This window comes from Chiloscyllium plagiosum, chromosome 35, assembly GCF_004010195.1.
Source record: "Chiloscyllium plagiosum isolate BGI_BamShark_2017 chromosome 35, ASM401019v2, whole genome shotgun sequence".
NCBI lineage: Eukaryota > Metazoa > Chordata > Chondrichthyes > Orectolobiformes > Hemiscylliidae > Chiloscyllium > Chiloscyllium plagiosum.
The window spans coordinates 3,597,451-3,608,269 of NC_057744.1; the positions used below are offsets into that span (position 1 = coordinate 3,597,451).

General features: G+C 45.5%; 1 protein-coding gene across 20 annotated transcripts in view; it reads left to right on the forward strand.

Annotated features, from left to right (window-relative positions):
• The window catches only part of phldb1b (pleckstrin homology-like domain, family B, member 1b), a 372,433-nt gene that overhangs the window by 96,513 nt on the left and 265,101 nt on the right, over nucleotides 1–10,819 (forward strand). Inside the window, exon 1 of one of the 20 annotated variants that reach the window (XM_043676472.1) lies at nucleotides 10,200–10,328. The exons of the other annotated variants lie outside the window; for them this stretch is intronic. The gene's annotated coding sequence lies outside the window, so the exon portion shown is untranslated. Of the gene's footprint in view, nucleotides 1–10,199; nucleotides 10,329–10,819 lie in introns of those variants that run through there. 20 annotated transcript variants of the gene reach the window in all.

Consider the following 10,819-nt stretch of genomic DNA (forward strand, 5'->3'; position numbering starts at 1 on the left):
ATTAAGCATTTTGGAAACAAGGCGAGTAAATGGGATTATGATACAGCTCACTGGTGATCTAACTGAATGGCAGAACAGGCTGGAGAGGATGAATGGCCTCCTCCTGTTCCTATATTGTTTGGCTTTATCTGATAAAGATGTTGTATAATAGCCAGGCTTCAGACTGTAATGTTTACTCCTGAGGTTTGTTAGAGGCACAGTAATTAAACCCGCAAGGGCCATAATAAAGAAGACATTAAAGCAGATTTTATACAGTGGCAGCCGTGTGTACCATCTGCAGCATCTCACCAAACTATCTCTGCCAGCATCTTACAAACCCACCACCGCTGTCACCCAGAAAACCGAGGGCAGCAGATACTGTACATGGGAAACCACCCCTGCACATTCCCCTCCAAATCTCAAGCGGCTGTCGTACATTACATAACATCCTGACATGGAATTATACTGCCCTTCCTTCACTATCACGGGGTCAAACACCTAGAACTCTGCTCTGGACACCAGGCGAAAGTGAGGATTGCAGATGCTGGAGATTAGAGTTGAGAGAGTGGTGCTGGAAAAGCACAGCAGGTCAGGCAGCATCCGAGGAGCAGGAAAATCGACGTTTTGGGCACAAGCCCATCATCAGGAATGGGCTTGTGAGCCAAGGGGGCTGAGAGATGAATGGAGGGGGTAGGACCGATCGTGAGGGCGGTGCTGAGTTGGCAGGTTGGATCTGGGTAAAGGTAGGGGGAGGGGAAATGAGGAAACTGGTGAAGTCCATGTTGACGCCATGGGGTTGGCGGGTCTCGAGGCGGAAGCTGAGGCGTTTTTCCTCTATGTGTTGGGTGGTAAGGGTTTGGCGATGGAGGAGGTCCAGGACCTGCATGTCCTTGGCGGAGTGGGAGGGGAGAGTTGAAGTGTTCGACCACGGGGAGGTGGGGTTGGTTGGTGCGGGTGTCCCGGAGATGTTTCTACACCAGACAGGCGGCAATGGTTCAGGAAGGCAGTTCCCCAACTCCCTTCATCAGGGCAATTAGGAATGGGCCACAAATGTTGGCCCAGCCAATGATACCAACATCCCCCGAAATAGTAAAAGAAGTATACAATTAGCATTTCAGGGTGTGTCCCTGGCATAAATGTTCCAGCCTTACATTAAAAAAATTGTTAAAAAGAATTTAGTAGATAATTTTGGAATTAAGAATGATGAAAGATTTCTTTTCTGCAATTTACCATCCTGAGTAATCCCACGGTATTTTTTAAAAAACCTATCCAAACTCAGGGACGCGAATTCACTGTGAATCAGATCAGTGCTTGTGGAATCAAATGAATCAGCTACTGTCAGCACTGAACAAAACATACATTATGTCCAAGAATTAACCGACTGTTAAATAACACAAATAATGCTGGACAGATGTTGGTGCATTACGGATAATAATCCTGTTCCATGGGTCAGTAGTCAGAGATAAATTGGCTGATCTTTGTTTTAATGGCCTATGATGTCATCGGAGCTGCTCAGTTGGATTACTTGCCTGGTGTAGGATTTCACCGGGAGAGGGGCATCTTACATCAGGCCCTCTCAGTTAAACCAATTTGTGCAACATTAGGTCTTGATATAATTTGTCCACAGAATTGTTGGAATTTGGACTAATAATTGGGAACTAATAACTGGGAACTCATAACTGGGAGCTAATAATTGGATGTGAATAACTGGGAATTAATAATGGCACAGCGAAGGTAAAGGGTCACCTGGTGCCTCACTGAATGAAGAGGCTAACAGTCCATCTCCTTAACCAATGAGATTTAAACATTGGTTAAGAAACAGAGAAACAGCAGAGAAGCAAATAGAGTGGTAAATCAGAGTTGATTCAGATAGAGAAAGCGAAATGCAGAGAGTGAAAGAAAGATTGGACTAAGTCATAGAATCACACAGTGTAAACACAGACCTTTTAGTCCAACTCATCCATCCCAAATTAAACGAGTCCCACTTGCCTGCATTTGGTCCGTATCCCTTTCCTATTCGTTTACTTATCACATGTATTTTACACGTTGTACCCACATCCACCGCTTCCTCTGGCAGTTCATTCCACACACTAACAAATTCTCTGTGTAAAAAAAATTCCTCCCCTGTCCTTTTTGAAACTTTCATCTCTCACCTCAAAAATGCACCCCCTAGTGTTGAACTCCCTCACTCTAGGAAAGAGAAGGGAGTTTGGAGAGAGGAAAAATAAGAGGTAAATTTAACATTCTAAACTTAAACACTTGACAATCTATTCAATTTCAGTAGCTGGAGAAAGACTCCACAATTTGACATTAATTGCTTACCGAGAGAGCCAGAGGAATTGATTGGCAATCATTAACAATGATTACGTTGTTTAAAGTTTGCTGACTTGGTAAATTATTAGATGTAACTCTTGACAACTGGTTTAACAAGAAATTAATGCAACAACTTTATGAAACCCACATGAATATTAAATGTGAGTTCCTATCTTGGCAAGGCTAGTGGGGGAGTCGCACAACTCATGTTGTAACTTCTGTTTGAGGATTCTGGGTTAATATTCAATGGAGTTTAGAGGATGAGGAGTGATCTAATTGAAACATACGGAATACTGAATGGCCTGGACAGAGTAAATGTCGGGATGATGTTTCCATTGGTAGGAGAGACCAGGATCCAAGGGCACAGGTTTAGATTAAAGGGAGACCCTTTACAACGGAGATAAGGGGAAACTTCTTCAGCCAGAGAGTGGGGAATCTATGGAATTCATTGCCACAGAAGGCTGTGGAGGCCGGGTCATTGAATATATTTAAGACAGAGAGAGATAGGTTCTTGATTGTAAATGGGATCAAAGGTTACAGGCAGAAAGCGGGAGAATGGGGTTGAGAAACCGATCGACCATGATTGAATGGCAGAGGCGCTCGTGAAGAAGGGTTACACCTGAAACATTGACTTCTCCACCTCCTGATGCTGCCTCTGGCTTGCTGTGTTCTCCCAGCCTCTTGCCTGTCTACTCATGATTGAAGGGCAGAGCAAACTCTCTGGGCTGAATGGCCTAATTTCTGCCCCTATGTCTTATGGTCTAACTTGTGGCATTTCTTTGCAGTGAATGGGGTCTGTCTTCCTCGCTATAATGTGCTGCCTACTTGGACTTTGGTAAAGACGGCTGTTGTTTACCCACCTTTATTCTTTCACCAAACCTGGAGCACCCAAAAGGTTTCTGCAGATTCCCTCAAAGGCTCCCATTGACTTTGTGAGGAAGGAAAACGAGACTTTACTAAATGTGGCAGCCCAGGACATCCCAGTTGCTTCACAGCTAATGAGGTTCTTTGAAGTGTAGTCTCTGATGTAATGCAGAAATAATAGATAGCAATTAATGTAATCTTTCTACAAAGAGCAGTATGTTGATAATCAGATAACAAAAACCAAAGTTACTGTAAAAGCTCAACAGGTCTGGCAGCATCTGTGGAGAGAAACCAAAGTTAACGTTTCAGGTCGAGTGAACTTTCCAGGGTCTGATTTCTCTCCACAGCTGCTGCCAGACCTGCTGAGCAATTTCTGTTTTTGTTTCCGATTTACAGCCTCCGCAGTTTTTTGGTTTTTATTTGATAATCAGATGATATGTTTCAACCATATTGAGTGAGGGAGAAGCATTGAGTGATAGTGTCAGAGACTCACAAAGGAGAACTCCTGTCATCTCTATTGAAAAGGGATTGTGGGATCTACCTGAGGGGGCAGAGGCGCACTGGATTTAACATTTCTGTGGAAAAGTGCCATCATTGATAGTGCAGGGTACTTCCACAGGACCACACTTAATGTGTTTGGAACAAAAGACCCAGTAGAGGTCAGAGGGCAGGGCTGATAGATGAGCCAGAGCCGGTGGTGGGAGCGGGGTTTGGGGACAGGGGAAATGGGTGGACACAGGGGTCATGACCTGACTTGGATTGACTGTAATCGATGGTGGGATGATCAGTGTTTGCTCTGGCTTTGTTTTTGTGGCCAGATGGGAGATGCTGGTTCTGAGCTATATGAAGCCGCACTCTACAGAGGATTGACCCCTCTGCAGACTCCTTGATGGAACCAATCACCTCCAACACAGCAAACGAGGCTATCACTTGGCTCTGGGGATTTGTATTCCCTAAATACTGTCAACAAACAGGGAACTGTCACTCAAGTGTCAGAGGAGAGATAGGAAATCGCAAAATTTCATTTGTGTTCAAAAGCAAAATTGGAAATATGCAGTAAAGTGTTGAATATGGAGGAGGGGTTGGAAAAATCACTCAATCCGAGAAAACATTATTCAGTTAATTTGCTTTGCAGTGTACAGCGCAAGCCATCAATACCTGTCATTAAGTATTGTAGCACAGCGTCATTGGGGATGGAATGAAATAATAATCCTCTGTGTGAAATATTTCAATTTAAAACCAAAACAATTTTTGCAAATTGCTTCATGTTGCTGTAATACAGCGATAGTGCAATTAGACATTCCACCCTCAGTTTCAGGAGCTTACTGAACTAAGGTACTGCTGAGCTGTTTATACGTTTCTGCAGTGATCTGCCCCAAAGCTGCAGCAGATAAAGCTACGGTGGCCCTGAGGACTGGGAATTCACCTGAAATGTGCCTCTGGTATTGGGGTGGGTCTTCAAAGGGGAAACTGAAGGGGTTTCAGATGTCCAGGTTTCTGAATCACACCGTAAAGTTGACTCTACAGTTGGCATCTTAGCTGTTTGACAAGCTTCCAGCTTGGAGGTTGGCTTGCTCGAGAGAGAGAGAGTTGGTTTCCAATCACACAGGATCCTCTGCAGAGCAGGCTATATCCAAAGGTAAGGACTTTTAGAGTAGAGCTTGGACTGGGATACAATGTTACTTTCACACATAGTAATGGAGTAGTTGTCGGTATGGTCCATGTGTCACGTGGGTCTGTTTCCTGCTCCCTCTCTGAGGATACCTGCTGACAATGGGGGAGGGTCTGTATTGCATGGTGGTCACGGTGAAGTGGTTCAAGGATAGATTGGTAATCCATTGTGCCAACACCTGCTGCCTACAATATTCTTCATTCCCAAATTTAACCATGTGTCTGTTCATTTGATGATTGTTTGCTTGGATGTTGCCAGGGCTGGAGAGTTTGAGCTACAGGGAGAGGCTGAGTGGGCTGGAGCTGTTTTTCCCTGGAGCATTGGAGACTGAGGGGTGACCTTATAGAGGTTTATAAAATAATGAGGGGCATGGATTGGGTGAATAGCCAAGGTCTTTTCAAGGGGTGGGGATGGGGGGGTCATAGGTTTAAGGTGAGATGGGAAAGATTTAAAAGGGACCTAAGAAGCAACTTTTTCATGCAGAGGGTGGTGTGTGTGAGGAAGGTGCCAGAGGAAGTGGTGGAGGCTGGTAACATTACAACATTTCAAAGGCATCTAGATGGGTTTATGAATAGGAAAGGATTAGACAGATATGGGCCAAATGCTGGCAAGTGGGACTCAAGTAGGTTAGGATATCTGGTCTGCATGGACAAGTTGGACCGAAGGGTCTGTTTCTGTGCTGTACCTCTCTATGACTCTATGAATATCAAAAAAGGAGAAAGAGGACATTCAGCCCATTGTGTCTGTGCCAGCTCTGAGAATGATTCTTCCCACTCCTGCAATTGGCTGGTGAGGAGTTAAAATTCCTCTTTATATACATTTCAGCAGAAAGGGAGGATTAAAAGGGGCTAACAATGTTGAGACGAGAAAGATAAGGAAGCAGATGGAGAGACTGGCTGACGTTTCGGAGGTGGCAGGAGGTTGCTGAATGAATGACAAAAGACACCAACTGTTGCACAGCAAGAGACAGTGACTAAAAGGCAGGAAGAAAAGAAGTTGAACAGAGAAAGGGAGAGAGACAGAATGAAGAAGAGAAAGAAAATAACTAGTCAGGAGAGAAATTTCACGACGGAGAGCACAGAGAGAATGAGGGATTGGCAGATAAGGGAGCTGCTTCCTTATTGGGGTGTGGCATATTCTAATATTCATGTAGGAATCTGATTAAATTATTGCTGGAAAGATAGGTTTGTACAAGATATCATCCTGCCAATCTGGGAGACAGGTCTCCAGCTGATCGGTGATAGGAAGGCAGCATGTGCTAATGGTCCTGGCTGCATTACCGAGTTAAAATCCAAATCAAAGATAATGTCATCAAAAACAAGTCAGATGACTCTTAGATAGAGTCAGAACACTGTGGATGCCGGGAATTGGAATTTTAAAAGATCAGAGGAAAAGACACTGGAGAGAGAAAGACAAGGGAAATCTACTGTTTTCTGACAATGTGCTGGAGGTGGGGGGTTTAATTAGGGCCGAATGATGGCACATCCACAAATAGAGGTCAAGAGTCAGGAATAGTTAGATCTCATGGTTGACGTGGTCAACAAATAAGGCTGCCATGTTTACCCAGCTGCACCAGGTCTATTCCCAAGGGCAAACACATGATGCCAGTCCGCCACTTCCCCAAGTATGGGAGGTTGGCGAGGACTCTTTGAGGGCACTCAGTGCCCGATTGAGGGACTTGATTTTGGTAAAGGGGGAGCAGGGTACGAGCCAGCCTTCTGCCCTGGTTCCTGACCTCCACCTTACACCCATCTGACCAATGGTCCTCCCCCCACTGATTCCCCCATACCACCTTCACTGTGACCTGGGACACTCCATGATGCTGGGACTCTGCCCTCCTTCCAGTCCCCATCAAGTGCTGCTGAGGGAAGGGGGGCAGTGCTCCAGCCTCTGTCCTGGGTTTGTGGTGAGGGGGGGTGTTCCTGGTTCTGGACACAGTCCCACCAGTTGCCTAATAACCTGAGGGTTCAGTCAGCAATCGTGAAATCTGTCCACAGGGATCTCGGCAGTCACCAGGTGAGAGACTTGCTGCCTCAATGTGCTGCCATCCATGGATTCAGCTCAATGACACCATAAGGTACACAAGCAGAAGTAGGCCATTCAGCCCATCGAGTCTGCTCCGCCACACATTGACATTGCGGCTGATCTGATAATTCTCAGGCCCATTTTCCTGCCTTTACCCTGTAACTCTTGATTTCTCCTCACTGACTAACCACCACTTGAGACTCCTCAGATATTGAAGCAGTCCATATTCAAATGTAGCAAGATCTGGCCAATATCCAGGCTTACGCTGACAAGTGGTAAGTAACAGTCACAGCACCACAAATGCCAGGCAATGACCATCTCCAATAAAGACAACCTAACCACTGCCCTTTACATTCAATGGTGTTACCATCACTGAATCCCCCTCTATCAACATCCTTGGGGTTACCATTGACCAGAAACGCAACCATAACCACAGTGGCTACAAGAGCAGGTCAGAGGCTAGGAGTACTGTGGCAAGTAACTCACCTCCTGACATCCCAAAGCCTGTCCACCATCCACACGGCAAAAGTCAGGAGTGTGATGGAACACTCCCCACTTGCCTGAATGGGTGCAGTTCCAGCAACACTCATGAAGCTTGGCAGCATCCAGGACAAAGCAATCTGTTTGATTGGCACCACATCCACAAATATGCACTCCCTCCACCATAGATGCTCAGTAGCAGCAGTGTGTACTATCTACAAGATGCACTGCAGAAATCCACCAAAGATCTTCAGACAGCACCTTCCAAACCCATAACTATGCCCATCTGGGAGGATGAGGGCAGCAGATACATCAGAACACCATGACCTGCAAGTTCCCCTCCAAGCCACTCACCATCCTGACTTGGAAACATATCACCGTTCCTTCACTGTCACTGGGTCAAAATCCTAGAATTCCCTCTCTAAGGGCATTGTGGGTCAACCCGCAGCAGGTGGACAGCAGCAGTTAAGGAAGGCAGCTCACTCTCACCTTCTCAAGGCGCAACTAAGGATGGGTAATAAGACCCTGGATGACCCACCAGTGACACCCACATCCCAAGATTTTTAAAATTTCCAGAGGAAGGCCATTCGGCCCATTCATCCCGTACTGAGTCAATCTGATTCCCTTGCTCCTTCAGTCAGAGCTGTGTAAGTCTATTCTCCTTCAGGTATTTATAGCTGAAAATGTGTTGCTGGAAAAGCGCAGCAGGTCAGGCAGCATCCAGGGAACAGGAGAATCGACGTTTCGGGCATAAGCCCTTCTTCAGGAATGATTCCTGAAGAAGGGCTCATGTTCCCTGGATGCTGCCTGACCTGCTGCGCTTTTCCAGAAACACATTTTCAGCTCTGCTCTCCAGCATCTGCAGACCTCACTTTCTCCTTCAGGTATTTATACAAAGTTACAGTTGAATCTGCTCCCACCTCCCTTGAGGATAGCCCAGATCATGGCAACTCTCTGAGGAAAGCGTGTTTGTTCAGGAAGCCTTTGGTTCTTTTCCAAACACCTCAAATCTAATGGACTGCTGGTCACCAATCTTGTAGACCTGAATCCGATCCTAACAATACCTAATGGGAAGTGAAAGACTTTTTATTTAAAACCTCTGCTGGTTAAATCACATTGCACTTTGCCATTCACACAGCATGTAGGGTACGTAGGGACTGGAGGTCTTATGAAAAAAGGATGAGGGAGCAATGGCTTTCCTCATTGGAGCAAAGAAGGATGAGAGGTGACTTGATAGGGGTGTACAAGATGATGAGAGGCAGAGATAGAGTGGATAGCCAGAGACTCTTTTCCCACAGCGGAAATGGCTATCATGAGGGGGCATACTTTTAAGGTGACTGGAGGAAAGTGTTGGGGAGATGTCAGAGGTAGGTTCTTTTCTCAGAGAGTGGTGGGTGCGTGGAATGCACTGCCAGCGGTGGTAGTAGAGTCAGGGACATTAGGGACATTTAAGCGACTCCTGGATAGGCACATGGATGATAGTAAAATGTAGGGTATGTAGGTTAGTCTGATCTTAGAGTAGGATAAAAGGTCGGCACAACATCGAGGGCCGAAGGGCCTGTAATATGCTGTACTGATCTATGTTCAATGTTCTCTGTCTCTGTTCTAACTTGAGACCTGAAGATAATTCTCTAAAAGCCCAAGGGGTACCTAGCTAATAGCTTCACATCCCAGAACATAGGGAGCTTCACCCGCTTCCCCTTATTCTACATTCTCCATCCAAGTGAGACAACCTCTTAGCATTTCCCCCTGAAGGACATTGTATGTTTGACTGGGGGAATCATTTCCCATCCTCCTGAACTCACATGAACCAACTCACATTTTGAATGAGCATACTACAGTAGTTGAATAGATTTGAGGGGCTGAATGGCCTACTTGATTTTGTATGTTCCTCGCTGCACAATGATATTTCAGGTAGCTGACAAGCATGAGAGAACAAGAGGCCATTGAGGTGCCTCGATTTCAAACAAGAACGCGCAGCTAATCTCATCTCTGTAAACAGTGTCCCTGCCTCTTGGATGGGGACCCAGGCTTAATTCCCACCCGTCGTGGAGATGTGTTATAATGTTGAATTGCAAATGGCTAATGGTTGCATAAATAACCAGCAAGATCCCCACTGTGATCTCAATCCGGTGGCTGAATATTGCTAATCCCACCAGCCTGGAAAGCTGAGCTCTCCCTAACAATGCAGGCCCACACTTGAAACCCCATGTTGTTTCCTGATTATAGAACTCCAATTGTATCACGATGGATGGGGGTAGGCTGGCAGAGTGATATTGTCACTGGACAAGGCTGGTTCTCTGGGCTCACAGGTTCAAATCCCACCTCATACAGCTGACAGAATTTAAATTGAAAGCTGATGGAAACTGTCATCAGTTATTCCAAAATCCCATCTGGTTGGCTGACTTCCTTTCGGGAAGGAAATTTGCCATCCTTACCTGGTCTGGGCCTACAACTCTAGCAAGCCATTCTGTTCAGAGACAATGAGGAATGGTCAACAGGCACTGACCTTGCCAGTGACGCTCTCATCTCATGAATGAATAAAGATAAAGGCAGCTGATGGTAGAGAAATTGGATTTCAGTAAATGTTACAAATAGACAATGGCTACTTGAGGCACTTACTCGTAAGAAGAGAGCTATCTTCAAATAAAGCTGGGATGTGAATTTTCTTAATAGCTAGTTGGCAGCCATCCTGCAGAATGTATTCTGTTGCAGCACATTTTTCACATTTTTTGGGTTCGAGCCAGTGTGAACCTGTATGAATAATCTGATTAGCACAAACAGACTCAGAGACTCTGATTGAGATCTTTGATTTCTAATGGACAAGTCATTCCATGCTTTTCTTCTGTGTAGCCGGCAGCGTCTCTGTGTTGCCTCTCCTTTCCCCAGCCCCAGGGAGACATCTGCTACATTAATTTGTGTCGAACTATGAATTGTGTATCGACGTCTTTGGCTCCCAACATTAGACTTACTCATTACTGACAAAGCTCCTTGTGTAAGTAATTGTTACTGTTGTGGCTTCCAATTGTGTGTGTGCACACACACATGTATATGTCTGTTTGTGTGTGTGTATGTGTGTATTACAGTGTGTGTACATGTGTGTCTGTGTGCATGAGTGTGAATAGGGGTGACTGTCTGAATGGATGTGTGTAAGAAGGTGAGTGTATGCAAACATTCTTCAGTGTGATTGCATTATGTTCTTGTGTGTGTATGCGTGTTGGAGTGTATGTGTTTGTTAGAATATGTGTGCGCGTGTTGGAGTGTCTGTGTCCATGTTGGAGTGTGTGTGTAAGAGTGCACGTGTAGGAGTGTGTGTGTTTTAGTTGTAGTATGTGTGTGCATGTGGGAGTGTGTGTGTGAGTGCGTGTAGGAGTGTGTGTGTAAGAGTGTGCGCGTGTAGGAGTGTATGTGCGTGTAGGAGTATGTGTGTGGGTGTTGGAGTGTGTGTGCGAGTTGGAGTGTGTGTGTGTTTGTGTATGTATGGGT